The sequence below is a fragment of the Lepidochelys olivacea genome (assembly GCF_965140295.1).
Source record: "Lepidochelys olivacea isolate rLepOli2 genome assembly, contig: Scaffold_30, whole genome shotgun sequence".
Classification (NCBI taxonomy): domain Eukaryota; kingdom Metazoa; phylum Chordata; order Testudines; family Cheloniidae; genus Lepidochelys; species Lepidochelys olivacea.
Window position 1 is genome coordinate 337,455 of NW_028181946.1, and position 6,687 is coordinate 344,141.

Sequence of the window (6,687 nt, forward strand, 5' to 3'; positions counted from 1 at the left end):
GCAGCGGGGAAGGAGAAGCAGCAGCTGTGAAGGGGGAGAGAACAAGGCCTAATTGGTGAACAAAATAGCGAGGGGGTGGGCTATGCTGCCCACCACACACTTTTGTGATCTTTTAAAGACAGGGGTGGCAGGGGAGAATCAAGCTGTCCGTAGGCCACAATGCTGTCTGACGGAAGAACCTGACCCAGATGGATGTCTATGGGGAGAGTGAGGGGGGAGAGTGGAGAGAGAGCAGGACATTTTGATGCCTTTAATAGAACATACACATGCAGCAGATGCTACCCCTTACAAATGCATCTAACCTTTGTAACCTTTGGGGGAGGTTTAGATTGGATATTAGGAAAAACTTTTTCACTAAGAGGGTGGTGAAACACTGGAATGCGTTACCTAGGGAGGTGGTAGAATCTCCTTCCTTAGAGGTTTTTAAGGTCAGGCTTGACAAAGCCCTGGCTGGGATGATTTAACTGGGAATTGGTCCTGCTTTGAGCAGGGGGTTGGACTAGATGACCTTCTGGGGTCCCTTCCAACCCTGATATTCTATGATTCTATGAACCTACTGCCATGTGACGGCAGAGGGGTGCGACTGAGCTGCCATTGTATCAAAGACAGGGACTCTCAGAGTTGTGGCACCTGCTTTAGCTGGGAGGTGGGTTCTTTGCTTTGATTGGGGGAGTGGGGGCTCATGTTTTGTAAATAAATAGAAATTTGGGGCTGAGTGTTAACAGGGGAGATGCTGAGAAATTTTTACTGTAGGATCAAAATATGGAATCTAAAATCAGAGTTATTTTCATGATGCTGTTTTGGCAGCAGCCACCAGGTAGTGACACTACATAGTCTGACAAGTTCTTTTGCATGCAAGCTGTCCGCAGTCATTGAGGACGTGCTATATTGTTGTCAGCTTTATGATGCACATTACTTTGGGGTGAGCTGTGGCAAGTGGCAGGAGAGTTTGCCCTTTGCCTTTTTCTTTCTACATATTTGATTCTTGGAGCGGAGCTGGTCCCTGGAAACCAGGCATTGGTGTTGAACTGAGATCCCTGAAAGAAGGGTTTGTCTGTGTGCCATTTATGGCCATCTCTGTTCCAGGGCTGGTGCATAACTAAACAAGCTGCACTAAGGCTCCATACAAAGTCGACATCTCTGAATTCTCCTCCAATAAGAAACTGGTATGCATGGCCCTGAGACCTGCCATCACTTTCCAAAGGGCCACACTACAATGAAGCCTCAGAGGCCAGGTGGGAATACAGTGCCCCAATATGGAACAATCACAGTTTGGTCACACTTGGGTCAAATCCTGATCCGATTGAAGTCAAGGGCAAAACTCCTGTTGATTTTAGTGGGGCCAAGATTTACCCCCTAGCTTTGGAGGTAGATTGTGTGCTGACTAATAGCAATGCTCTCACCAGAACCCCTCCCAATGGTGTTTAGTTGTTTTTGCGTTTTGTCAGCTGCAGATTGATGGACACCAGGGGGCGCTGGAGTCAATTTAGAGGTCTCCTCTGAACTGACAGGACTTGGAGTTCAGGTTTTGCTTTAAAAAACAGGCCCTTTGACTGTGGATTTTTGGGTCCCAGTCATTGTGTTAAGCATTGAAAGACACACACAGGGGACACTGCACTTTACACACATTGATTGCCAGGGCAAAACCACACACCAGCAGTAACAGCTGCGCTGCCAAGTGTGTTTCATTCCAAGACTGAGGATCTCCAGTGGAGGAGGCCTGAGAATGTGAAGCCAGAATCCGAGGGGCACCGGCAGAGCTGTGGGTGGGTGGCTGGGAGCGCAGCTCTGGGACAGCAGGGCACTGACTGTCAGGGTTGAGAAGAGAAAATATAACATGAGAAGAAATCGCAGGAAGAAAGAGCAGAGCCACAAGCCACCTATAAATAAGCCCAGCCTGAGCTGTGGTCAGGAAGCGAGTTTGTGCGACTCTGGAGACATGTGCTGCTGGTGCAATGCACAAACACAGAGACCCGGCCGCAGGCCGCCCCTGGGCTGTGGTCACTGTATTACCAGAGGCATCTCCAGTGCAGAAGCTGCTCCCCCAGCCCCTGTGGGCCCGGCTTCGCTAGCAGCTCGTAGCCCTTTGTACCACGGCACTGAGGAGTATTTTTAACAACACAGACCTGGAGTGAGGCTGCTCCTGTGACACAGAGTCCCCTCCCCTGGGTTGGCCCTTACACATGCAGTCATGGGCCTGCTCAGGGCCCAGCAGGTAGTGTGGGGCCCCCACAATCGACCCCATCCACTGCAAACCTCTCATATCAAGTGCTGGTGCAAAGAGCAGCTAGAGGAAGCCACCGGTAGCTCCCACAGCAAGTGTGGTTGTTCACTGAGCACCCAGGCACTACGCCAGCACTCCTGAGAGCCACTTATCTGTTAACTGGCTATTGACGTAGACACAAGGCTAGAGCATGGCTGTGACACTGGATATGGCCCAAACCAGCAGCCAGTGATGGCAACCTCTCCCCTCCCCCATATGCGGGCTCAGCTGTGCTGGTAGGTGCATAAGCAGGGGAGGGTTGAGACAAGTTAGTTGGGTCTCCTGGTGTCTGGGACAACACCGAATCATAGATTCCTCTGATCTGACTCCATGTGTAGCACAGGCCAGAGAACTGCCCCAAAGTAATTCCTAGAGCAGATCTCATACAAAAACATCCTATCTTGATTTAAAAATGGTCAGCAATGGAGAATCCATCACGATCCCTGGTAAATTGTAATCGGTAATTGGTAATTTCTCTCACTGTTAACAATTGAGGCTTTATTTGCAGTCTGAATTTGTCTAGCTTCAACTTCCAGCCATTGGATCGTGTTCGACCTTCTTCTGCTAGACAGAAGAGCTCATTATCACTTATTTGTCCCCCCTGTAGGTACTTATAGACTGAGATCCAGTCACCCCTTAACGTTCTCTTTGTTAAGCTAAATAGATTGAGCTCCTGGAGTTTATCTCTATAAGACAGGTTTTCCAATCCTGTAGTCATTCTTGTGGCCACCAAACACATCATGAACCTCCATGATGTTCTCTCCTGAACCAGATCTGGTGCCTTACAGGGTAGTATGCCTATGAAGGAGAGGTGTCTGTTGACATCAGTCAGCCATCATGTTTTGTGTCTTCCCAGTGGTCTTTTCCATCCTGCTTTCATTGGCTTAAGACACAGCCCAGCCCATTCCCTGCATCGGGGTGGGTCAGGCCTATTACACCAGTGAGCCTGGTGGCCCGTGTTGGGGGTTCTTTCCTACTTCCTCTCCCGGGTGGGTGCACAGCCCAACTCAAATTCTAAACCAGAACTAATTAACCTCTTAGCTGATAGAGGAAACGTTCCACAAAGCTCATCTCTAGTGACATCACTGAGGATATTGACGGGTGTGTGAGTCTCTCTACACCCAGCCGATACTAATGCTGAGCTGTGATGGGGAAGGGCTGTGAGGGCACAGACTGATCCTGGTGGGCAGGGAGGTGAGACAGGTGGGCGGGGAGGTACCCAGGACTGTGAGTCACCTTGTTACTGCCCGTCCACCACCATCCCCACCTCCAGCATGCAAAGTCTTGCTTGTGCCCGGCTCCCTGACACCACCAGCCTGTCAGCTGCTCAGGCCCTCTTGTCTGGGTGACACCTTGCAGGTTAACAGTAGGTGCAGCCCAGACCCTGAGTCCCTGTGATTCATTCCCTGGTGATACCTAGCCCCTTGTCACTGGCTACTCACAGAAATTCCAGAGCCTCTGCCCCCCACAGGAGCAAGGTACCCCAATGTACTGGTTTTACCTTAACCCCCCATGCCTGTAAACCATGCAGCGCTCATGAGCACTTACAATAAAACCCAGGCAGGGTTATTTAAGAAAGGATAAAGATTTATCTAGAAACAAGAGAAAGTGACGGCAACAAATGGTTATACCAGAGAACAAAATCATAAACCACAAACCTGGGTCTACACTGATTAAGTTACCTTTCCTAGCTAATAAAGTAGGCTCCCCGTATCTGAATGGGCCATTACTGAGACATATTCTCCCCTGGTGACTAGTTTCTACTCCAAGTCTGGAAATAAATTCATTATTCCTTAAATATTACCCATACAAACATCTCACAATGATTATGAGTCGTGACAAGTTACTCGCTCTCTTGTAGCTATCTTACACACTACTCTTTATGGATCATATCCTCTAAGATGTATGTTCAGTGTTGTGAGTTTGTCTGAGTTGAGGGTTGTTTGCAAAGAACAAGGAACCCTTTGCCCAGAAGTCTCTGTGTCTCTGCTCTGTCTTTGCCCTTTGGGGCTCTGGGTGTATCCACAGGGCTAGACTGTGAGAAAAATCAGTGTGAGAGGCAGGGTGTTCCTTTAACCTGGCTTTGTCACACCTGGGGGAACCTGTGCCTGTCACATCCAGGAAGCCCTGCCCCTGTCACTCCTGGGGGACCCTGCATCTATCACATGGGGGAGATCCTGTGCCTGTCATATGTGCATGGAGGGGGGTGGTGGTGTCCTGCATCTGTCACATGGGGGAGACCCTGCACCTCTCATACCAGGAAGATCCTGTGTCTGTCACATCCAAGGGGGTCCTTCCCCTGTCACACCTGGGGGACCATGAGTCTGTCATACAGGTGGCCCTGCCCCTGTCACATCTGAGAGGCCCTGCCCCATCACACATGGGGGACCCTGCCCCTATCACACCTGGGGGATCCTGTGTCTGTCACATCCAGGGGGCCCTGCCCCGGCACACCTGGGGGACCCTGTGCCTGTCATATGGGGGAGGGCTGTGTCTGGGGAACCAGCGTGTCTGACACTCCAAGACACAGCCCATCCTGAGCCTCACAAGAGAAACATCTGAGAGTCGTTTCCATCTTGCCTCAGTGGGGGAGGGCCCCTCTGGCCACAGACACACGTCAGGGCTGCTTCCAGACACTCTACTAGAGCCCACAGCCCATCCAGTTCCTCTGCTCCCCACCCTGTGGTGAGAAGGAGGGGACTGGGGGCACAGAGCCACGATGGATTCTCTTTGGAGGCCCAGATGCTGCTGCAGGGTCCCCGGCTTCGTGCCTGGCTCCCACTCCCCATGATCCTGCTGTGGCTGCTCTGTGAGTTTGGGGAGAGCTCCCTTCCAATGGACTGGGAAAGGGGTCTCCGGGAGTTGGGGAGCAGGGGGAGAGGCAGGCTTATGGCTCTGCCTGGACCGGGGGAACATGGGAACCGGGCTGGGTGACCATCACAAGTGGGGAATAGCAGGAATGTGGGGATGGGTCACTGGGAGCCACACAGTGCAGGAGGAGTGAGAAGCTGGGTATAAATTCCTGGCACAAGTTTTCTGAGGCAGGTTGGAGAGAATATTTAGCCCTCAGGAGATGTTTGCAACAATCCCTTGCTCTACAGTACAACTAATACCCCGGGGGTTATATAAATTGTTTGTCATTATGCTAATGTACAATAATCCCTATGGCTGAGATTTTCAAATATGAAACTGCAGAATTACTAGCTGTGATATGTACCCTATTGCTTAAATCAGCCTCTGGACCAGGTGACTGGAGGGTAGCTAATATAATGCTGATTTTTTAGAAAAGGCTCTGAAGGCGATCCTGGCAATTACAAGGTGGTAAGCCTGACTTCGGTACTAGGCCAATTGGTTGAAACTATAGTAAAGAACAGAATTATCAGACACATAGATGAACACAATATGTTGGGGAGAATCAACACAGCTTTTATAAAGGGAAATCAGGCCTCATCAATGTGTTAGAAGGTCTATAAACTCATGAATGGTGTGAGGAAAGTGAGTAAGGAAGTGTTATTATCCCTTCACAAAACAGAAGAACCAGGGGTCACAAGATGAAATGAATACACAGCAGATTCAAAACAAAGATAAAGTATTTCTTCACACAACATACAGTCAACCTGTGGAACTTGTTCCAGGGAGGTTGTGAAGGCCAAAAGGATAACTGGGTTGAAAAAAAGTATGAGATAAGTTCCCGGAGGTTAGGTCCATCAATGGCTATTAGCCATGATTTGTCCCAGGAAAAATCATGGAGCAAAGAATCAATCCTGAAGCACTTACATGAGAGGAAAGTGATCAGGAACAGTCAGCATGGATTCACCAATCCATGAAGGTCATGCCTGACTAATCTAATCGCCTTCTATGATGAGATTACTGGTTCTGTGGATGAAGGGAAAGCAGTGGATGTATTGTTTCTTGACTTTAGCATAGCTTTTGACACGGTCTCCCACAGTATTCTTGTCAGCAAGCTAAAGAAGTATGGGCTGGATGAATGCACTATAAGGTGGGTAGAAAGTTGGCTAGATTGTCGGGCTCAACGGGTAGTGATCAATGACTCCATGTCTAGTTGGCAGCCGGTGTCAAGTGGAGTGCCCCAGGGGTCGGTCCTGGGGCCGGTTTTGTTCAATATCTTCATAAATGATCTGGAGGATGGTGTGGATTGCACTCTAAGCAAATTTGCGGATAATACTAAACTGGGAGGAGTGGTAGATACGCTGGGGGCAGGGATAGGATACAGAGGGACCTAGACAAATTGGAGGATTGGGCCAAAAGAAATCTGATGAGGTTCAATAAGGATAAGTGCAGGGTCCTGCACTTAGGACAGAAGAATCACGTGCACCGCTACAGACTAGGGACCGAATGGCTAGGCAGCAGTTCTGCAGAAAAGGACCTCACGGTTACAGTCCACGAGAAGCTGGGTATGAGTC